We start from the raw sequence: 24856 nt of genomic DNA, 5'->3' as shown, positions 1-24856 counted from the left end.
TTGAAATAACGTGAATATTAGATGAAAATTGCCCTTTGAATATATTACCTACTGTGTGTAATTGTTACTACTGTAAGAAACTTATCACTAGTATTATAAGTGTCCTTAATTGTAAATTATTGTTTTAAACCCAATTTTACATAAGATAACGCATTGCAGTGCATGTTGGTGTCAGTCCTTCTGATTTCAGACAGATCTGGAGTGCAGATGGGGACTGAGGAATGAGTTGAGGAGACAGAGCTGAGAGTTCAGAGAAACCAAGACTAGAATTCGTAGGTCAGAGGAACAGTGACAGGGCTGCACAGAGAGAGAATTCCAGATGGCAGCAGAGTGCTCCCCTCCAGCATTTGGCTAAGTGCTGATCAGGGCATGTGTCTGAGGTTAGGGAAAACCACCTCAAGGATTGGGTGTAACAAGGCATGGCATTCACACAAAGACAGTCATAGTGCATGTTCTCACCCCACCTTCCCGACTGGAAAACCTCAAAGTTTACAGGGTGCTGTACACAGAAGGGTTTTGCCTCAGTAGTGGGAAAAAATTAGCCTAAAACAAAACTGCAAAAGTTCCAAATAACAAATCTTATAAACCAGATCCAGAGGATCAAAACATTCCTAAGGAATTTTAATAAATCTCAAAATTAAGCATAAGAATGTTTATAGAAATAAATATATCTAACACTCACTATGTAAAATTCACAGTGTTAGAAAACCAATGAAAAGTTACCAAGGAAGTGTTAGAAGTAGTAAGCACTGATATTAAAACAATTATTATACCTGTACTGCCTATGTCCAAAAGGAAGTAGAAACAAAGAAGATAAAAAGTAATGCAAAACAGACTTTCAAATTTCTAGAGATGAAAATTACAATGTCCAAGATGAAAATAAATTGGATGTAATTAAAGACAGACTAAATATGGTCAAAAAAAGTTTAATGAACAATAAGCAAAGGGGTAAATAAACTGTACTATATTCATAAAAAGTAATAAAATGACAAAAAGGAATGAATTATTGACATACACAACATGAATAAATCTCACATATGCTGACAGAAAGAAGACAGACAAAAAGGGTATATATGGTGGAATTGAACATATACGAAATTCTAGAAAAATGCAAATTATTGCATGGTGACAACAGATTAGTTGTTGCCCGGGATTAGAGGGGTAGGTAGAGTTGGAAAGAATACATTAAAAAGACCACGAGGAAACTTTTTTGTCAACAGATCTGTTTATTATTTTGATTGTGGTGATAGTTTCATGGTTTTATACATACATCAAAACTCATCAAATTGCATACTATAATATGTGCATTTTATCATATAAACAACTTAATAAAGCTGTTTTAATATTAATTTACATGTAAGTATGAAAGAGCATGTAATGGATTTTCCTATCTCTTCAAACTTGTGTTTTAAAGACTTGAAATTACCACTGTAATGTTCAAAGGAGCAGTTTTACAGGGTTCACCACTGTAAAAATTTATATAGCCTCATTTTTCTTCAAATTAAAAAAATAACATGGATTTAATGGCAAGAATGAGGTTTCATTTTTTATTATCTATAAAATTGCAACCACGTGTGGTAAAAAAAATCTCTCTGGGTCTCTTACGTATTTTCTGACCTTGAGAGTAGAGGCAGTGACTTCTAATTTTCCAGATTATCTTTTCAAAGACTCACCATTCAGTCTAAGAACTGAACATGACTCTTACCTTGATATCACTTGCATGACTCTGGTGACCTTTCCTCTTTTCTGATCCCCTCAGAGGTAACCACTATCTTCAGTTTTGCATTTAAAATTTGTTTGCTATGAATTTAAGCTTTACCAAATAAATTGAGAGAATTTATGGGTTATTTTTCTGTTTTTTTTGACATATCTCCTAGTGTTAAATATGCAAGAACAGTTAGGCAAACAACTAATAACAATGTCTGCATCATAGTGTGATATTTTCAGTTTTTAAAAATTCGATTGTGCCAAATTATTTTCTTGGGGCTTCCCTGGTGGCTCAGTGGTTGAGAGTCCGCCTGCCGATGCAGGGGACACGGGTTCGTGCCCCGGTCCGGGAAGATCCCGCGTGCCGCGGAGCGGCTGGGCCCGTGAGCCATGGCCGCTGAGCCTGCACGTCCGGAGCCTGTGCTCCGCAACGGGAGAGGCCACAACAGTGAGAGGCCCGCGTACCGCAAAAAATAAATAAATAAATAAATAAAATAAAAAAGGCTCTGCTTTCCCCCATTTTAAAAAAAATTTTTTTTCTTAATCTCTTGGATCACCATATTCACCCAACAGAACACTAATGTGTGTAACAGTTGCGCTACTTCACTGCCATCTCTTAGTGATATCTCTCTGTGCTTTCAATTTGTACGTTCCTTATCATTAGTGACACTAATCACTTTTTCATATGGTAATGATTCTTTAAATTTTTCCCCCTAAATCCCTGATTTTTTCCCCATATTTTTCTATTTTTAATTAAAAAAAATTTATTGGAATATAGTTGCTTTACACTCGTGTTAGTTTCAGGTGTACAGCAAAGTGAATCAGCTATACCTATACATATATCCCCTCTATTTTGGATTTCCTTCCCATTTAGGTCACCACAGAGAACTGAGTAGAGTTCCCTGTGCTATACAGTAGGTTCTCATTAGTTATCTATTTTATACATAGTATCAATAGTATATGTATGTCAATCCCAATCTCCCAATTCGTCTCACTGCCTGCTTCTCCCTTGGTATCCATATATTTTTTCTCTATGTCTGTGTTTCTATTTCTCCTTTGCAAATAAGATCATCTATATCATTTTTTTAGATTCCACATACATGTGTTAGTATACAATATTTGTTTTTCTCTTTCTGACTTACTTCACTCTGTATGACACACTCTAGGTCCATCCACGTCTCTACAAATGACCCGTTTTCGTTCCATTTTATGGCTGAGTAATATTCTATTGTATATATGTACCACTTCTTCTTTATCCATTCCTCTGTTGATGGACACTTAGTTTGCTTCCGTGTCCTGGCTATTGTAAGTAGTGCTGCAGTGAACATTGGGGTGCATGCATCTTTTTGAATTATGGTTTTCTCTGGGTATATACCCAATAGTGGGATTGTTGGGTAATATAGTAGTCCTGTTTTTAGTTTTTTAGGAACCTCCATACTGTTCTCCATAGTGGCTGTATCAATTTACATTCCCACCAACAGTGCAAGAGGGATCCCTTTTCTCCACACCCTCTCCAGTATTTATTGTTTGTACATTTTGTGATGATGACCATTCTAACTAATGTGAGGTGATACCTCATTGTAGTTTTGATTTGCATTTCTCTAATGGGAAAATGAAATGTTTTATCTGGGCATTTTTGTGTGTGTGTGTGTGGTATGCGGGCCTCTCACTGTTGTGGCCTCTCCTGTTGCAGAGCACAGGCTCCGGACGTGCAGGCTCAGTGGCCATGGCTCACGGGACCAGCCGCTCCGCGGCATGTGGGATCTTCCCAGACCAGGGCATGAACCCGTGTTCCCTGCATCGGCAGGCGGACTCTCAACCACTGCGCCACCAGGGAAGCCCGCGGAAAAGCTTTGATGCCTAAAAATGTCTTCTCATCTACTAACTGATGGTTGGCACTCAACTCTCATCCTTTTATCTCGGAATCTCATCCCTTTAGCTTAAATCTTTTTTTCCCATTAAAATTCAAATACTGGTTGTGCTTTAAGATCGTAGTCATTTTTACCTCAGCCTGAATGATCCAAAAGCAAGTTTTGATGATGTGCAAGAGGGAAGAGAACTTGAGGGCATAAGTGTTCTGCAGAGGGTATTAGGGAATAGAGAAGACAGAGCAATAAATAGACTCACAGGGGAAACTCAGAAAGTGGAGCTTGATGAAACAAGCAAACATCACGGTTTTGCTAAGGTCTATTCTAATTAGTTGTTATTCGTGTGTAAAAGTTTGCCTAAAAAGCATAACCTATGAGTGATTTGTGCCCCTGCATATTACGGATGTATCATAAAATTCAAACAGTGCAAGGAACACACAGATGACCACATGGCCTCAGCCATGCTCCATTTTGTAGTCTGCCCACTTTGAGCATCAGAAAATGGATTGTAGAAATCTGGTTCATCTTATTTTAAACTTCTCATTCCCCAAATTTGAAATAGTATTTATTTAAAAACCAGGTTCTTTATAAAGATCGCAAAAACACTATAAAGTATTCATTGAAAAGAACCTAACATTTACTACTGTAGTACATTATGTACAATATATTGACTATTTCTACTGAATATACATGTATGTATTACATAATCTAACATTTATATTAAGTATAACTATAATATGATTTTTTTTTAAATTTATTTTATTTATTTATTTTTGGCTGTGTTGGGTCTTCGTTGTTGTGTGCGGGCTCCCTCTAGTTGTAGCGAGCAAGGGCTACTCTTCGTTGCGGTGCGCGGGCCTCTCATTGCTGTGGCTTCTCCTGTTGCGGAGCACGGGCTCTAGGCACACGGGCTTCAGCAGTTGTGGCACGTGGGCTCAGTAGTTGTGGCTCGCGGGCTCTAGAGCGCAGGCTCAGCAGTTGTGGCACACGGGCTTAGTTGCTCCGTGGCATGCGGGATCTTCCCGGACCAGGGCTCGAACCCGTGTCCCCTGCATCGGCAGGCGGACTCTCAACCACTGCGCCACCAGGGAAGCCCCTATAATATGATTCTTGTGTCAACCCTGACAAAGCTGGTGAAATCCTTTGCTACAAAAATATGTCTCTGCCTTATATTTTTGTTTCAGTATTAGTTTCCACATTTGCCAGCAAGATACTTTTCATCCTACTAAACTAATAGGCCACTTAGTTGAATACTGGATAAAATACAAATGGCAGAGAATTCTCCATTTCTGTTTATAATTTTAAAAGTTTCAACTAAAAGTGCAAAGCTTTTATCAATTTCTGTAGCTTGCTCTCTTCCTAAGCCTACTTGATTCTTCCATCAATATTTAAGTTTCTGGTTTTAAATAACTGTGACTCTCCTTTAATGTGTTCTCTGTTAAAGGCTTTCTCTCCCTTTAGAATTGTTAGTAGGAGAAGTGGTATTTTTGTGGGAAGAAAACTGCATCTTCTCTACTACCCAGCTGTCAGGACTATAGAGCTACATCCTCAGTTGTATAATCAGAAACCTGGCCTGGCATCAACTAGTGGGATTAATAACCACTTTTTCAATGCCTTGCAATTAAAAGATTTACATCAACTTCTCTTTGTTTTAACAAGAGCATATAGAACCCAGTGTGGGTGTGGCTCATGATTCTGCTTCTCTGACTCATGATCTTAGACTTCTTGCTTCCAACTTCCTAATGAATGTGCCCTTTAGCAATTGCTGGGGGCCAGGTTTGTTTACTGCTACTCCTTTCCAACAGTTCAATGCCACGAGGCATCTCTTGAATGTATTTCTTTGCTACAACGTATTTCTCTCCCCTGCCCTCACCCCACTCTCAGGTTCTGTTGCTTATTTAAGATTTGCATCTGTAAAGAGTCCTTTGGGTTTGTTTCCTTGGTGGACTGGCTGTCTTCCAAGATTTTGTTGTTAATCTTGTCTGACCTTTTAAAGATGACCTTTTGGTGTTTTTATAAAACTTCTCAAGAAAAGGAAAACAGAAGTGCTCATCTAACCCTCTTCTAAAGACTATGCAAAAAAGCCACTTGTTTTAAAACATTATGGCTGGTGATATAAATGGCTGCAGCATATTATATCTACACCTGCATGTTTTTAACTTCCAGAAACTAAAAATCAGCTCTGCAACATGCAATCAGCCATGAAGAAAGAAACAAACAAAAACCCAGTATTGAAAGTTTTTTGCCTGATACCTGAATGTATTGGTGAACAAGCCTGCTACTTCTAGTATTTACATAAAGACAGTAGTCAAATAACCAATGCACTAAAACAAACAATTCTTCTGTGAGAAAAAAAGAATGATGCTACTTAGAGTTGACGGACATGAACTTTAGGAATTTTAGAGCTGAAAATAATCTTGGAGGCCTCCTTTTATAGATGAGGAATATGAGGTCTATGGTGGTTAAGTGAATTGTCCAAGCCAGAGATGGGACTAGGGTCAAAGTTGAGGTCTTCTGCCAGGATGTTGAGCTTACTCTTTGAACTTGCTGGGTGTTTACATATTGCATCAACAGAGCCCATATGTACTGGATTTTCTTCCATTTACCAATAGAAGCAAGTTAGTGCCTTTACAGGTATTGTAGTATAAAATCAGCCCATTCAGTCAAACTAGTCAAAAATTAGTCAATCTAGGAGTCCCAAAGAGACAATGCTTTGCAGGCTTTTTGTTTTCTTTTCTTTTCCCACTGGAAATGGGAATTAGATAGATAATGCATGTTTGTGTGTATGTATGTATACATACATACATATATATATATATATATATATATATATACTTATATCTTGTTCAAATTTAAAAGAATACAATTTTTTATAGTCTATGTATGACATAAAAATAGAACGTCATTAATCAAATACATTTGCAGTATTTATTTTTGTAAGTAACTTCCTTTCTTTATGTATCTATACAGTTTTAAAGATAATGGGACAACACAGAAATATTATTCATTTTCAAGCTAACACTGATAAATAATGTTTTGTAAGTGCCCTAAATTATGTAAAGACTAAAAGTTCCATTGTTCTATCTATTCTATGGAAAGTGGTTGATGTTTAGCTATGAAATAATGTATCAATCTCAGGAAACAATTCTTAGGTTAAAAAACTCATTTTCCCCGTGATGTCTTTTCACAAAGATTTAATTCAAAGAATTTGCCTTTGTAAGATCTCCATCACTTTTCACCATTGTTCCCATGCATGTTCCTGTTAAGAGTGCCTGATTCTGTTGCTAAGCAACCTTGCAGTCTTTTTGGCTCATGATGATGAACTAATAATTATTTAAAATGTGTCTGTTTGGATAGAGTCTTTTAAAGAATATCATGATACTTTTGTGTAAGAGGCTGGGTAAGAGGGTTCTTCATTTCAACTTACAGTTCTACAGGAATATAAGTGATAGAATGATGTTTTCCAGAAGAGTTGGAAGAATGCCAAGAGTACACTAAAAAGCACTAGGTCTTACTTCCTCCCGGTATGCTTTTTTTCTAGAAAAGGGTAAAAGTCAGTCAGATGAAAAGTCAAGAAATTTACCAAAGGACTTCAAAGAAATATGAGGAACATCAATATTCCTTTTATTGACTAGATTAAATTATTATGTTTTTCCTTCTCATCCCAAATTCTTAAGAAAAATTGTCAAGCCATACTATGTTGAAAAATAAGTCCCATGTAAGCAAGACATGGGTATTTGAATTTTATCAGGCTTCCAGAGAAAACTAAATTGTTGATTAAATCCTCATCCTGCTTGCTCTTGTCCCAGACATCCCTCTCCAGTTCAGGAATATCCTCCTTTAAATAGCTTATTTAACCATATGGGACTGATGCCAGTAGCCTTAATATTTTCTGTACGGTATACTGCGATATATAAGGGGACTACCATCATATCTCTAGCATGTAGTGAGAGTTAGTAAATAGCATTCCCAGTGTGTATCTGGAAAAACAAAAAGGTTGTTCCTTTAAACCATCTTTTTTGGTGATAAAGCAAAGAATCAAAGGTATTTCATTACTAAAGAATCCGAGAATGTCCTAACTCTAAGAGAAGAGCACTTCTAATGTCATCTCAAAATCCATCCAATCCAGAAGCAGAGCTGATGGTGCTACCAAGAGACAGAGTCTCCTTGTGGTGACACCACCTTCAAAAGTTTTGCAAGGTACCCCCAAACATCACCAGTTTTCTTTACAACCTTGCTTGTCTCTAGTATTTAAAGACACATCTGATACTTATTGATTCTATTTATATTTTGAGGGTGATCCCTTCTTAGGGATATCATCTCATATGCAAAGTTAAAAGTATTGGTCATTTTTCTCTCCTAAACTTAAACTATTATAATTTATGTTTAAGGCAGCCAAATTTAACAGCTTTGGGGCCATAAAGGTGAGTGTTTAAATCTTGGTTCACTGTTCTGGAGGTGGTATATGGCCACTCCAGGTATCAGTTTTCTTACTTATAAAATAGGGTTTGCAGTGCTTTCTTCACAGATAAAGGATTAAATTTGATATGCTAACATAGTGTCTACCATATAGTGTACATTAAATGTGAGCCCTCTTTCCTATCTCCACTGGGTGTGGCCAACTTCTAGTTTTCTAGGATTTACTAGAAAATTTCATACCTTCTAGGAATATATGGCTTCTGATCATATTCCCTTACCATCTTCATTTTACTAAACTAAAGGCTCTTAATTTTTTTGTAATTCCCACATTCTTATTTCCTATCTCAGCTACTTTTCTGTTAATTTTTTAGAATTCAGTTTATTTTAGCAGGCATGAATTGAGGTAAGGGGAATTACAGTAGGTCCTGTGGTTACAAATGTCAACAGGATCCCTGTTCTCAGGTACCTTACAGTCTAGTGTCAAGAGTAGTAAACAGACAAAAAATTGCAATTTGACCTGATAAATTCTGTGATATTGGTAAGCCTGTGACAACACAAGGGAAATATCTAAATCAGATTAGGGAGGATGGGAGATTAAAGGTAAAGGAGCTTGCCGTACTTGTAGGCTTTTCTCTAGAGTTGGCAAACATCTTTACCTGTGTTCAAGGTTTAGATTGACCAAGACAGCCTTCACATTCCTTTCAGCTTAATAAAACTTTAGACAGGTTTCTTCCTGACTTATAGGCCCTTGACCTCCCCTTATTTAGAACATTCACTCTAAAAAACATGCAAATTCTTTTTTCACCCCTTTGACACGTAAATCTTCTTCTAGTAATCTTGCCAGATTTACAACCCAGGAATGTCTTTCTCACGGACATGGGAGCCATTTTTCGAAATGTAATCATCAAGAAAGATAGCACCGCATTCTCTGTGGGAGGGCAAGAGTCTAACTTCAATAAGTGCTGATTAGCAAACACAGATGGCCTAATCACATTAACCAGTCTCCTCCTAATGTCCTCCAGTACCAGTCCACTAGCTCACTCCAGAATTGGTAAACTGTCCCACCTTTTGTTTCAGCAGAGTTTAGTCCAATCTCTCTCTCCAATTGCAATCGTTTTCAATAAACTTTCCCTTGCCTGTCTAAGTCTGTCCTTGGACAGGATGCATCCAGGTTTTGTACAAGGGGGAAAGACTGATTTTTGCCCAATAATCTACTCACTGATGCCTGGCACTTGGTCAACTTTTGTAATTGCTGATTAAAATAAGTCCATCATGTCAATGTCTAGGGGGAAATGTTTTCAATGGCTCTAAACACTTTGAGCAGTGATCAATGAAATCTCTGAGTTCACCATCTTCTAACTGGAACTAGAATTATTTTTCCAAAAATATATTTCTTTACACTTATGCACAAAATGAGCCTCTGCCTCAAAGAGACTGTGAGTAGGCTCAAGTATCCACTCGTCCTAATAGCTTTATACTCGTTCTTTTGGTATTTCAATTATCTCAAGTGTTCAGAATCATGAATAAAGTTGGGAGCAATTCATGATGATGTTAATCAACTATAAATTACTCAACAAGGGCTCCCCTTATTATACTCTCCATGAAGCTCCCTAGAGGATCAGCTCAGGTACTGGCCTCATGCACAGTCTACATTGAGAGGATTTCCAATAATTGATGGTTTTAGCCAAAATTTTGAATTCTAAAAATGGATGGAAATTTGGAAATTCTAAATCAATCATAGCAAATTACAAATTATCATCAAGAAAGACTGCATAATAAAAATTTCTAAAGGTTACTGTAGAAATTAAGCTTAAATTCAAATTTAATTCTAAGGTAAATAAAAATATGTACTCCATTTTCTTTTTTTCATTATAAAATTTATAAAACCAGAATTTTCCTTCTAATGTGCACATTGGGTGTACTTGCTTTTTCTTTCCAAAAAAAGTTTCACTAACTTAAGGACATATACAACATATGGCACCTTAGAATTAAGGAAATATGGGAGAATGATTTTGATTACCTCCTCATGCTACATGAAAATTCATTACTTCAAACTTTCTTGAGCAGTTTTTAAAAAGATGCCAGTTATCTAACTCATACAAACACCCATATACATATGTACATCTTTCTTGTTGGGGAACAGACTTATATTAGTGTAAATAAGTGGTCATTAAAGATAATGGGTTCATTTTATATAGTTATAATTTAAGATATAGTAGAAATTGGTTTGAACATGATATATACCTTTTTAAAATATATTAGAGACTTATAGAACCACCTCACAGTGACTGTATTTGTCCATTATGAGGTTTAGAATATACTTTACTACTTAAATGAGTTGAGTATGATATTTTATCATTATACCTTTGCTTTTATCATATATTGTGGATGTAGAGTCTTTGGTCAGAAACACCCTCTATATTATAAAAACATCATTATAGAAAAATGCAGTATTCTTTTAATATATAATTTAACATGAAACTAGGACAGATTTTCAGCAGAAGAAGGGAGCTGCATATATTTGGCTTTTACTGGCGGGCCTGTTTCTGCCCAGTAATTACCCAGTCTTTACATACATGTTACAGTTCAGTGCTTTTAAGGAAATCCAGCTTTCTTTGCTCTCTGATCTTTTCTGCTCACAAAATACTTAGCAAACACATAGCTATTAGCTCCATAGGAAGTGGTTGTATATATCAGGTATTTTTCACAAGCCCACTTAACCAAGGTACCAAGTAATTTGACTAAAATCCAAACCAAATCAGTTGAAGAGCTAAGTGTGCAAAAAATCCTGTAACACACTACATTCCAATGAGCCACAGTTTTATTAACACTGCATCACTTAGCAAACTCAGATGGGGTCTTTGGGTCTTTATGTTGAGTTTCTTTAATTGGCAAATGCTTAAGAGCACACTTTATTTATTGATTGATTGATTTATTAAAGAATCATCTTTTTTTCTAATTTATTTATTTTTGGCTGTGTTGGGTCTTCATTGCTGCACGTGGACTTTCTCTAGTTGCGGGGAGTGGGGGCTACTGTTCGTTGTGGCGCGCGGGCTTCTCATTGCGGTGCCTTCTCTTGTTGCAGAGCACAGGCTCTAGGCACGTGGGCTTCAGTAGTTGTGGCACACGGGCTCAGTAGTTGTGGTGCATGGGCTTAGTTGCTCCACGGCATGTGGGATCCTCCCGGACCAGGGCTCGAACCTGTGTCCCCCGCATTGACAGGTGGATTCTTTTTTTTTTTGCTGTACGTGGGCCTCTCACTGCTGTGGCCTCTCCCGTTGTGGAGCACAGGCTCCGGATGTGCAGGCTCAGCAGCCATGGCTCACGGGCCCAGCCGCTCCCCGGCATGTGGGATCTTCCCGGACCAGGGCACGAACCCGTGTCCCCTGCATCGGCAGGCGGACTCTCAACCACTGTGCCACCAGGGAAGCCCCGACAGGTGGATTGTTAACCACTGCGCCACCAGGGAAGTCCCTAAGAGCCCACTTTAAATGCAGTTACCCAATGACATCATGATAAGAAATGCTATAGGAATATAGGCATAGAAAAAAAAATTATCATCACTCACATATGCCCTGAGCATTTTCTGCTGAAGAGAGAATCTGAACTCCATAATGAGGGTACTAATACATTACATGCTTCTGACAGTAAGTTCTTATCACTTGAGAAATATCATTAAACATTATATCTCTGCAGCTTAATCCTTCTTAACCTGAAATATACCTTTAGAAATAATATTTTAACAGTTTGAGAAAATTCAGCTATTACATAGCTATTTATCTAAATATTTACGTGAGATAATTATGAAGGCATTCTATTAATAATTTTGTGAAGACATTGTAATAACAATTTAGTCTTAGAATTTTAGAAAAAAAAATAAACCAATAAAAAGGTACTTCTTCTGGTTCAAACTGTACAAATGAAAATTCTGAAGCTAAGTAAATTGGGCAAAGTATGTTGCTGTTTCATAAGTTAATGAAAGTAAATTTATTTATTAAATTTTTATTTATTTATAGTTTCATGGGTTTATCACACATAAGGTTCAGGTGTATAATATTATATTTTGACATTTATATAAACTACAGTGTGCTCACCACCAAAAGGTTAGTTGTCAACTGTCATCATATTGTTGACCCCCTTTACCCATCTTGCCCTCCCTCCACCCCCTTCTCCTCTGCTAACCACTACTCTGTTCTCTGTATCTATTTGTTTCAGTTTGGTTTCTTCATTCATTTTGTTTTGCTTGTTTTTATATGCCACATATGAGTTAAATCATATGGGATTGGTCTTTCTCCATCTGGTTTATTTCACTTAACATAATACCCACAAGGTCCAGCCATGTTGTCCCAAATGCCAAGATTTCATCTTTTTATGGCTATTCTTCCATTGTAAGTGTGTGTGTATCTTCTTTATCCATTCATCCATCAGTGAACACTTAGGTTGTCTCCACATCTTGTCTATTCTAAATAATGCTGTGATGAACACAGGGGTGCATATATCTTTTCAGATTAGTGTTTTTGTATTCCTTGGATAAACACCCACAAGTGGAATAGCTACATCATATGATAGTTCTAGTCTTAATTTTTTGAGGAATCTCCATGTGATTTACCATAGTGGCTGCACTAATTTACATTCCCACCAAAAGTGCACAAGGGTTCCCTTTTCTTCACTTCCTCTCCAGCACTTATTTCTTGTCTTTTTGATAATAGCCATTCTAATGGGTGTGAAGTGATATCTCCCTGTGGTTTTGATTTACATTTCCCTGATAATTAGTGATGTTGAACATTTTTCACATGCTTGTTGGCCATCTATATACCTTCTTTGGAAAAATATCTATTCAGTTTCTCTGCTCGTTTTTTAATTGGATTGTTAGCTTTTTTGTTGTTGAGTTGCTTGAATTCTTTATCTATTTTGGATATTAGATACATGATTTGCAAATATCTTCTCCCATTTGGTAGGCTTTCATTTTGTTGATGTTTCCTTTGTTGTACAGAAGCTTTTTAGTTTGATAATAGTCCCATTTGTTTAGTTACGCTTTTGTCTCCTTGCCTGAGGAGGCATATGCAGAAAGATATTGCTAAAACCAAAGTCAAAGCGAATACTGCCTATGTTTTCTTCTAGGAGTTTTATTGTTTCAGATCTTACATTGGAGTCTCTAATCCATTTTGAGTTGATATCTATGTATGGTATAAGATAGTGGTCTAGTCTCATTCTTTTGTGTGTGGCTATCCAGAAAAACTAAATTGAGATGCTCTCCATCCTTTCATCAAATTTTCAACCCATTCAGATTAATCTGCAAAACTGCATCAAGAGGTTTGAAGGTAGAGAACTTTTTACTGTCTAGCTGATTTTTAAGAGTGATTAGGGCAGAGTTATAAATCAAATTACTGCAAAAAACGTTCTGGCTAGTCCATGTCAGTCACTTTCCTAAATTTCAAGGTTATTGACTGCTCAACTTATCTTATGACTTTAAATTTGAAAGCCTCAAATTAGCAACAAGTTCTCATAGGATTCAAAGCAGTAGGGGTTTTACAGAATGATTCTGTTAAATTAATCTTTTCCTCATTTGAAACGTAGATGATTAAGATACATATTAATTTATTCAGAAAAGTCATACATTTTTTCAATGGAAAAAATCTTCCCTTCTGTGCTCCCTAGGGCTATTTGTGTGCAAAATTTAACAAATATTGGTTCAACTCTTTTTTTTTCTGATTCAAAACTTCAGCATGAGTGATGATTAGTTGGATGGCTAACGAGACAGTAATCTCCTCAAACATCTTTTAACCCACTTGTACATTCTACATGAAGCAGCAGCTCAGTAACTGTTGAATGAACGAGTGGACAGATCCCACTTACCCAGAAGACTGAATTCTTCTTTAAGAATCTTCTTTAAGAGGTTTAATTTTGCGGTCAAATGTTTAGAAATGGAAATCGAACTCAAAGTTCCACTTGACTTATAACGTGACTTCTGTCCTCAGCAGATGGTTAAAAAGGTTAGTTCTACCAGTGGCTTCAGAAAACACACAAAAGGTGTTAGCAGAACCATGATATTTACGGTATACATTTGATTGTTTCAAGAACTGAGTGAACAGGTAGTACTTGTAAGGGCAATCAGGTGCCAGTTTCAATGGTCAGGCCTGAACTGCAGGGGTTCCACACTCAGCCCTGCTACTTGTTAATTCTGGCTTCACTCATTATGCTTCCCGATGCTGCCACACAGCTCCTTATTTTGAGGTAACAGGTGATCTGACTATGCTTTTTTGTTTGTTTGTTTTTCTAACGTTACACAGAAAGCTAGAGTCAAAAATTTGTGTGTAGTCTGAGAATGATACTTTGGATATATTGCTATTTATGATAAGCCCAGATTTACATGTTTACCTCGAACTGGAAAAAAATTGCTAACTAGCATTTTCCCCGTAAAAGTAATTACTGACAATGTCTTCCTCCTTAACCACATGGACCTATATCAAGGCTGCTTATCTGTGCAAGATACCAAAGTTGTTACCACAGGACTATGCTATCAGAAGCAGATTTTCTGCCAGTGGGCTGGGCCAGCTTTTGCAAACTACAGGAAACCTGGGCTCCTAAAATAACCTAAGGGACACTCCTGATCTAAACTCAAACAGAATGGGGTTAATACATAAATCCTTGCAGGAAGTTTGGACACTGAAAAGATCTGTCACTGAGGATGGCGATTCAGCTTAACAAATGAGGCAATGAGACTGATGGAATACGCCCTTTCCAAAGAAGTTACAATGATTTCCGTTGACACTATCAGTATTTCCACAGTCCTCTGTTTCCAGGAGGTTATATATAGTATCACAGAAGAACCCTGAGAACAGATAATCAAGCCTTTATAAAGAATCAGAGAAATATATTAAATGTCTCTTAACAAGGAGAATTGAACTTTTTTTACTAACAATAACCATTATTATCATTATAGAATTATTATATTGTTCTTAATATTTTATTATTAAATAAATATTATCTGCAGGGAAGGCAGATTGGCATCACATAAGTGTTACGTCACTGAAAACTAATCAATACACACACAAAATAATGTGCTAAGGCTACACTAGGGAGTCTCACTTCTGATCTCAAGGTTCTGCCAGGTTATCCCAATTTCTCAACAAAACTCTTTATCAAACTTATTGTATCTTATCCCGCACTATATCGGAACTGTTTTAAAAGGGATCTTGTTAGTCATTTTCCTTAAAAAAAAAAAAAGAGAAATCCAAGTCATGCCTTTTCTATGAAATCTTTGGAGGTTGCTATGACAATGTTATTTGTAGCTCAGCCCACAATTCATATTCTTCAGCTTTTACCCAAAGTAACCTGGTTCTGCTTGCTAGGTATCATCTTCTAAGACTCCAAGAGATATTGCCAAAGCTTTCTCCAGAGACTAGGATTGGAAAAATGACGGCATTATTAAATGCTGAACTTTACAAAAATCATTTCTATTTTGAGCACCCTAACATAGTTATCTTCATTTTGCATAATCCTTTTTTTTTAACAAGGATGTATATTTTTACATGGTTGCAATTACAGCAAACACAGAGTTTTGTGTTATTCCTTCACCATTTCCAATAACGAAAGCATTTTTCATATATTACAATTGGGGGATTATTTTAATGTTAAAGAATACATGATATTTAATGGATACAATCTATATTTAATTTAATCCGCTTCCTATTACTAGCTATTTGTCTTCATTTTTTCCTTATTACAGATAGATTCACAAATAATATTATTATGAATATTTTTTTCCTCTACAGAATTGTTTCTTTGAATGAGACAGGGGTTATGGTTTGTTTGGCTTGTATCGACAGTATTTATAAAAGTGTAAATCTGAATGTGTTTAGGTGAGGCAAGTACAGTAACCTGTATTCCCATTGCCTTCCCCCAGGCCAACATTGTACATTTAGATTACCTGCTTGACCCTGAAAGCATTTGAATTTTTGACTCCTGGATTACTGGGTCAAAGGCGTAAGTATCTTTATGACTTTCAATAACAATGATCATTTAACTCTTCTAAACCAGTTATACATGTATTTCAATGTCACCAACTTTCATTTATTTGAGTACTTTCCAAACGTTAGGTGCTGTATAGGCATTGGGGACACAATGAGCAAGTAAGACAATGAACAGGGAGTTACAATGCAGTCTGAATTAATAGAACTTAGAATAGGGTACTAAGGGAACCCATAAGAGAAGCAGAAACAAGTCTTCTCCAAATCGGGTCATTACATGGGGAAGTGGTAGCAAGTAGAAGAACGGAGGAAGGAGAGAAGTCCAGGCAAAGAGAGCACCACATGCAATGGCCTGGACAACATAAAGCAAGCATATTTTAAGTATTATGAGAATGGAGAGGGTGAGGTTAGTGTTGAAAGACATGAATATATATGAAAAAGCATATATATATGATTTTATAATGTAGTCATCATTAGGTATCATTTAATAATTTTTTGTCAAATTTACTAACTATATAAGCATGTTATACGTGTAAAGTAGATTTAGTATGCATCGCATCTAAGAAAATCCGATTCCTGACATAATCAGCAGAATGAAAAGTGACACAGAGATTAGAAAACTCCCCAGCACTTGAGAGAAGAGAGGTTTGTGCAGTTTGATGGCAGCACAGGCCCATGTGTAGGAGAAGGGGAGGTGATGGAGCAGCAGGGATAGGTTAGAACAGTTGGAGTGCCTGGAGGGCCAGGCCAAGGAGTTCACTTTGTATTAACTCAATGGTCAATGAAATTACATAGCCATTTTAGAGGAAACAAAATTATAATTAAAACTGTAGAGGAAACACTCATTCCTTTCACTAAAGCAAAATGCAGAACATCCTGGTGTCAGCACTGGAAAACAATCTCCAGGTAATTGAAGCAGGAAAACCACATCCATTTAGGGGTTCTCTCATTTTCATTATGACTGCTACCACCATAGCAGCCTCTAGGCTTCCATTCTAACACTTTTGTCCAGGTATGGAGCAATCAAAAACATCTTGCTTTGTTTCACTTTAGTACAAATGATATAGAAAAGACATCAAAAGAATTTATTAAGTGATAAGAGAGAATAACTGGGAAACAAAGCGTGTGTATGAAATATATAAACAGTCTAGTTTACAAAGAACTACTTTATTCTTTATAGAACACTGTTAGCCCATAGTCCATGTTATTCTACATTGGACACCAAGTATCGGTTAACCCTATGAAATAATATGTAAGACATTATGTGCACTTATATAGTCTTTGTATACAGGATGTGATGGAAGAGGACCTCTACCAATAGATAGAAAAGAAGTTCTTGTAATTGTGTGTTATGCAAGCCAAAAGCGGATGGGGTAATTTGCCAGAAATAATACTATAAGGGATATAAATAATTTGGTCCAAGTACTCCACTCTCTGGGTTGCATTATTCAAGAGTAAATTTTAGAATGTCTGGAAGCAGAGGTCTTACCCAGTGTTCGAGACATATGAGGTCTCTGAGAATTTCTCTGAAATCACACTGAACATCTTGTGTACATGTATGTGTGTGTGTATATCTCCTGGGAAGTCTTTAAAAGGCTCATAAGCTCTTTTGTGGCACTTCTTCAATTCACTTCTGTGCTGGACCTCCCCATTTATGAAAGCAGAAGTTTCAGCCTCTGAGACTTTGGGCACAAGTCAGCAGGTGGTGACAGCTTTCTCTTCCAACACTGCATCTTTTAAGCATTCTTAAGAAAGCAAGCAGCCATCAGTTATGAACATCATTCAGGTGACGTTCTGTATGTATGAACTGTATTTGAGATTAAAAGATGGGGAAGAGATGGGAAGTGAGTAGACATGAGACTATTATAGGGCTCAGGAGAAAAGTGGCAGAATCTAATTACGATGGGATGAGTGGGAATACAGAAATGAGGATGGGCAGAGGATGCACATCTTGGTATTTGGTATATACCGCAGGGTTTTTTTTCACCAAGTTGTCATTCTGTGTTTGGAAAACAAAATTGGGGGGAAAATGAAATCAAAGAGTAAGTCAGTGCTTGGCATATAATAGGAATGTAATAAATTTTGGAAAGACTCACACTACCATGGTGAAACTTTTAGTACTAAACATATATTTAGGATTAAACATATATTCATTTGCAGAACAGACAGAAGTTGGACTTTTATATTACTAATGCTTACAATACTTCAACTTCTGGTCATCTTATACAAGTTCATTAGACCACTGATCGTTGTTGCAATGGAGTTCTGAAAGTTTAATTTTGAGATGTGAATGAGAAATGAGGTCATGGCATAGATGAAGACAGGCAATGAAACTATAAAATTGGTAAGCTTGGTCTATGAGAACCTATATGAGCAAAGAATCTGAAAAAGAATAGATATATGGATATGTATAACTGAATCACTTTGCTGTACACCTAAAACTAACACACTGTAAATCAACTATACTTCAATAAAATTAATTTTTAAAAAATTAATTAGTTAAAATTAAAAAACATTAAGCTTGGTGAAGTGTAGTTGACCTCATTCAGGAAAGTAGAAGTAGGCGCTGGTTCTGGAGGATACAGGAGTGGTTTGAATAGAGAGAGGGCCAACTTTACTTCCTAACAGTAAGTTAAAATTAGGGGAATACAGAGATTATAGAATAATAATCAGAAAGTGGCCTAAATGTAAGAAGCAGGCTGGCTCTTCTTATACTAGAGAAAGAGAAAGCTAAATTTGTGGTGGAGATGGTAGGGGAATCATTTGAAACAATCCAGATTTCCAATTGAAGTGAAGAGGTCAGAAAATATTAAGGATAAATAAAGCTTAGTTTATTCATTAGGAACATGGAAATTAGGAACATGGAAGTTAGAGTTAGTAAAAACCAGTCTCAAAATGGTAATTCTCTAATTCTGAACTAATCAGAAAAAAATATGAACTATAGTGCACATTAAGTCAATGTTGAGGAAAATGATGTATTTATTGGAGTACAATTCAGTTGTTATTTTACAATGCTTTAACAAAAGTACACACTAAATACATAGAATTTATATATACTATAGTATAAGTATACTTTTTAGCATAGAAAATTACAAAATTATCTAATCACTTAAAAGAAAATAGCATTATCCTTCTCACAAAGTTCTGAAATTAAAGAAAAAAATTATGAAGATATAAACTATTCACTGAAGTTTCTGAAATAATCAGAAAGCTTGAATCAAAGAGAGATTGCATTTAAGGAGGATGTGTTATTGTTTAATTCAATGGTTAAAGAAACAGAAAAATTAAATGGGAACACTTTTCTGTTAAACTTTCCCCTCGGGCAGCTGGTATAAATAAGGGAGCTAGCATGGACCCTCCATTTCCCTTGAACAGGTGTTAACTTCTTCCTGTTTAGAGGGTTTCACTTCATGGTTAAGAGCATGGCCTCTGGGCTCAAATATTTTGTGCCTGAATCCTGGACATGTCACTTGTTAAGTTTGCAACTTTTGGCAAGTTGCTTACTTTCTCTAAGCCTCAATATTTAACTGTGTAATGTGGATAATATTTGTGAGGGTTAAATGCCACTGACAAACGGTAACTGGTATACATTTAAGCGCTCAATAAATTTGTCTATCAGGAGGAGTTTGGACATCGAGGGAGATGGTAGATAGATTCAGAAGGGAAATGTGAGAATTCATTTAGAGTGAACAGTTTCGAGGAAGATGACAACTGAAAGGGGGATCCTCCTTCCCATTCAGCTGCTAGAAAAAGAGGTGTGTTTAACAGAACAGAGAAAACAGGCTGAAATCCGGTGGCCCTGTGGGCACTGGAGGAGGGGAAGCATGTTAGGAGTGTTTCACACACAGACCGAAGAAGCTAAATACTACACATCCAACAGAGCTGCGGATATCTATTTCAGTATGTCTGTGGGTCTATCTGTACAATGTTTCTCTTGAAAAGTCAGCAAGCGCTGTGAAGATAGAGCTCCAATCCTCTCTGACACTTGTTTAGGGGAGGGGAGGCAGCAGAGAAATCTCAGGGTGGAAGACAACCTACAAATACCTGCAGGGACATACATGACTACGTTCCACTTTCCTCCTGGTGTCAGAAGGCAAACAAGCTAGCACCTCTGTCTTGGACTTCCCAGCCTCCAGAACTGTGAGCAATAATTGCTGTTGTTATAATCTACCCAGTTGGTGGTATTTTGTTATAGCAACATGATTGGAGTAAGATAGCATCTTTCTACCCTAGAGGAATAAGTCCTAGACTAATTACCTAGTAAAATTTGTGCATTACCTCAACATACACCAAGTGATGCTGGATGAGGTAAAATCCAGAAACAAGGTTGCTGAAGAGTTCTGTCATGATCTACTCTCACATACTATCACATACCTCAGAGATACTACATATTTACTTCTGTTAGGAGCTTCACATGGCAGTGGTTTTCTTCATGGCAGTGTGAACACCAGCATCACTGCTACTTGCTACTCCTAAAGGAGCCTGAATGCCTCACTCCTCTTCCTTGAGAGCTATTCCAGTTTTCACTTGGCTAATCTTCAAGCTACTTATCATAAGTGTCCATTCTCTTGATTTTCAGGAACACTCATTACTATTATATCCCTCAGGGCAATTTTAGAAGTTTAAAGCAATGAAGAGTAGCTTCTTACGATAAGAAAAAAGAATAAGGTGGGTTGTTGTTCATTTATTGATCATTTATGAGTAGCTGTCATATGCCAGGCATTGGGGCATTGTGCTTTTGACGTCAGAAGCAGTCCCTGCTTTCAAGTGGTCTCTGGTAAAGCTGGGAGGAGTTTCAACTGGACAGAATAGTATAACATAATGAGTAGATAAGTGCCAGGACAGGGTGCCAGGGTGGGAAGGAGGACACAGAGAAAGAATGAGTTCATCATGAAATATTTTTGAAGAACAGGACACCTGATTTGTGTTTTGAAGGAAATGTAGAAGTGTGAAAGACAACAAAAAAGTTTCAGAAGTGAACATTCTAGGCAGAGGCTACAGCAAGATTTAAAAAGCAAGAGGGCACAAACCACAGAGCTGATCTCCCTGTGCTACGTGGCTGCTTCCCACTAGCTATCTATTTCACATTTGGTAGTGAGTGTATATATGTCCTGTGACCACCTAGAGGCGTGGGATAGGGAGGGTGGGAGGGAGACGCAAGAGGGACGAGATATGGGGATATATGTACATGTATAGCTGATTCACTTTGTTATAAAGCAGAAACTAACACACCATTGTAAAGCAATTAGACTCCAATAAAGATGTTAAAAAAATAAAATTAAATTAAAAAAAAGACACGAGGGCATACAGAGCAATGGTGGGCCTAAAGAACTGCCAATAGGTACGTATGGCTGGAGTGTAAGATCATTTGAGCAAGTAATGCAAAGGATACCAAAATGTGCAGTGGATAATCTAAGGTAAGGATATATCACCTTTCTTTTTTTCACCCTAGAAATATTTACTGAGTGACTCTTATGTGCCAATGATTGTTGTAGGTTCTGCAGTGAAAAAATCATGACTCTACCTGCACGGAATTCGCATTCTACCTAGGGAAGAGACCGAAAATAAACCAATACCAAAATATTGATATATTGTTTGGCAGACGGGAACAAACATATGGAGAAAACTATATCAGAGATGGAATGGAGCATGTGTAGGTTAATGTGTGCACCTGCATGGGGATGCACAACAGCTGTTTTTTATAGGATGATCAAGGTCTCACTGATGTGGTGACATTTGACCAGAGACTTGAAGGTAGTCATATCCTATCTATTATCATAACCTCTAGTATCATATTCTATTTATATGTGTATGGATTACTTTTCTAGAACATTTCCAGAAGATGAAATCGTAAATGCAAGGGCCTTTGGATGGGAGAACGTTGAGTGTTGAAAGTACAAACTAAGAGGCTGGTGTTCCTGGTGTGGAAAGAGTGAGAAGAGCAGTGGATAAACTGGAGAGCTGGTGGTGGCGAAGCGGGTGCAGAAAAGATAGGGCTTTTTAGAGTCTCTTTAAGTACTTGTTCCCTTGTGGCTCCCCACCTCTTAGACAGAATCAAGGAACTGTCTAGCCCCAGGCAGTGGAGAATAGGCATTTGATAGTTTTTGCTAAAGAGTTAAGCTTAAAAGCCTAAAATCTTTATGGACAGAGAGAAATTTTGCTATATTTCTTCTTTACTACATCAGAGTAATAGATGGATAAATCCAAAGAATTTTCCACAAAGGGAAAGCACCATCAGGATTTGCGTATTTTTTGTTTTGTCTTGTTTTTTAACAAGAGGGAAGGGAAATTACCGTTACTGTTTGTAATCTAGAAAGACTGGGGTAAAGAGAGGTTAAATGGCTCATTCACTGCAAACCTGGGCTTAAGAGGACAGTCGAGAGTGTTCAACATGATGCCCTCGGGCAATCACTTACTCAGAGGAGGGCCAATTACTTTTTTTTTTTTTTTTTTTTTTTTTGCTGTACGCGGGCCTCTCACTGCTGTGGCCTCTCCCGCTGCGGAGCACAGGCTCCGGACACACAGGCTCCACGGCCATGGCCCGCGGGCCCAGCCGCTGCGCGGCATGTGGGATCTTCCGGGATAGGGGCACGAACCCGTGTCCCCTGCATCGGCAGGCGGACTCTCAACCACTGCGCCACCAGGGAAGCCCTACTTTTTAAATTAAATTAAATTTATTAATTTATACAGCAAGTTCTTATTAGTTATCTATTTTATACATATTAGTGTATACATGTCAACCCCAATCTCCCAATTCATCCCACCACCACCACCCTTGCCCCGCTTTCCCCCCGTGGTGTCCATACGTTTCTTCTCTACATCTACGTCTCTATTTCTGCCTTGCAAACCGGTTCATCTGTACCGTTTTTCTAGATTCTACATATATGTGTTAATATACGATATTTGTTTTTCTCTTTCTGACTTACTTCACTCTGTATGACAGTATCTAGGTCCATCCACGTCTCTACAAATGACCCAAGTTCATTCCATTTTATGTACGTACTACGTCTTTTTTATCCATTTGTCTGTCAGTGGGCATTTAGGTTGCTTCCATGACCTGGCTATTGTAAATAGTGCTGCAATGAACATTGGGGTGCATGTGTCTTTTTGAATTATGGTTTTCTCTGGGTATGTGCCAGTAGTGGGATTGCTGGGTCATATGGTAATTCTATTTTTAGTTTTCTAAGGAACCTCCATACTGTTCTCCATAGTGGCTGTATCAATTTACATTCCCACCAACAGTGCAAGAGGGTTCCCTTTTCTCCACACCCTCTCCAGCATTTGTTGCTTGTAGATTTTCTGATGATGCCCATTCTAATCGGTGTGACTTTCAATACGCTTCCCTGGGGCAGTAGTGATTATCTTCCCAATAGCTTGGGCAGCTTGGTGAAGAAGATCAGAAGCTGACTTCAGCTTTTCATAGCTCTCCATCTTTCTACTTCCTAAATTCCCATTCCTTTTACTTGAGCACTGGTTCATCAAATATGTCACAGCAGCAGAAGCTTCTCCTAGAAACTTGTTAGAAATGCAAATTCCCAGCTGAGGCTCCGGAAATCATTGTTTTGACAAGCCTTCTGATTCTAGCTAAAGCTTGAGACCCATTGCTCTTCTTCTGATCTGAGAGAGAGCGAGGGGTGGGGGAAAGAGAGAGAAAGCCCAGGAAAGAATGCTGGAAAGTAAATTCAGAGAGCTTTTTATATGGGGTTTTTACTGTGGTAACTTACAAATGGTTGAAAAACACCCACAAATTGAAACATGTAGCTACTTTAAGGACTCTTCAGCAGAAATCAATCTTATTCCCGATCTATTACTTAATAGGTCATTTCCTCATGGGGATGACTAACAGCAATTCAACAGGAAATGCTTTTTATATTTAAATAACACTTTCTGTTCCAAGATGTCAAAATGTTTGACAAGTGGTCAAAATGCAGCTCACTAATATTCTCAACCCCATGGTAGTAAATAACCCACATCTACCATCACTGCTGTTTACTGGTGATTGCTTTTCTGGGAAAGTTGAAGCGCCTTTGCTATCTCTGTAGAAAGTCAATGACTAAAGGAGGAAACGTCCTTCATCTTGGTTCCCATAGGAAACCAAATTGATAAATCACTCACTGACTTCTATTATTGCATCTCAAGGATAGTTAACAATGCTCATCAAGGAAAAATCCCAAAGAACACTCTTGCCCTATCTCTGATTAAACCTGATTTTGGAAAATCATCTGGCTCAATCTACATTTAATTACAATATGAATGCTACTTAATTCCCTATTACTTCTGATTACACAGGATCAATGCCACTTGAAGAGTAAGAAGCAAAGGTTCACTACATTGGGGTCTCCTGGACAGCCAAGCCTGTGCCTTAGTCATTTTGACTCCCTAGTGACCAGCTTGGTATCTGGAATAGTATATGCGATCAGTAATTATTTCTTGAATGTATGATGTATGAATGAGTCAAGATATTTTGAGAGTTGGAGTCATGGGTCAAGAGGAGAAAACGTGGTTTAAAAAAACCCACTGAATTCTCAGAAGCCGGTGCTGCAATGAATGCTAATAACAACTTGACAATGTCCTCTGTCATTGCAAATAATGTGATACCAACATCTACTAATCAATCAAAAAAAGACTTTCAGAATTCAAATTTGGATAGGATTTTGAGCTGGGGATTCCTCTCACCCACCTTTTCTTATGATAAAACTTGGAACTGTAGTGTCAATAGATAATATGCCAGGTTTTCACTTAAAATTGGAAAATTTAATCTAATTTCGGAGGCATGAAATAAAACTGATGGGCAAATATTAGAATTTCCATCAATGAAAAAGCTTAGTTTCTAAAATGCTGAAGGTTAGTTTATCAAAATACTGAAATTGCCTCATATCATAAGTCAAAGCA

The 24856-nt window shown here is 37.4% G+C and overlaps 1 long non-coding RNA gene across 1 annotated transcript; it reads right to left on the bottom strand.

Annotated features, from left to right (window-relative positions):
* Nucleotides 1–16045: 16045 nt before the first annotated feature.
* Nucleotides 16046–18233, bottom strand: LOC308610120. Its single transcript, XR_014014429.1, has 2 exons — nt 18164–18233; nt 16046–16316 (listed from the first exon to the last, which is right to left on the bottom strand). It is a non-coding gene; the product is annotated as an uncharacterized lncRNA (long non-coding RNA).
* Nucleotides 18234–24856: the final 6623 nt, after the last annotated feature.

The sequence above is a fragment of the Mesoplodon bidens genome (genome assembly GCF_964165515.1).
Source record: "Mesoplodon bidens genome assembly, contig: HAP1_SCAFFOLD_787, whole genome shotgun sequence".
NCBI lineage: Eukaryota > Metazoa > Chordata > Mammalia > Artiodactyla > Ziphiidae > Mesoplodon > Mesoplodon bidens.
The sequence above is the reverse complement of the archived record's forward strand: the minus strand, read 5'-3'. Positions and strand labels throughout refer to the sequence as shown.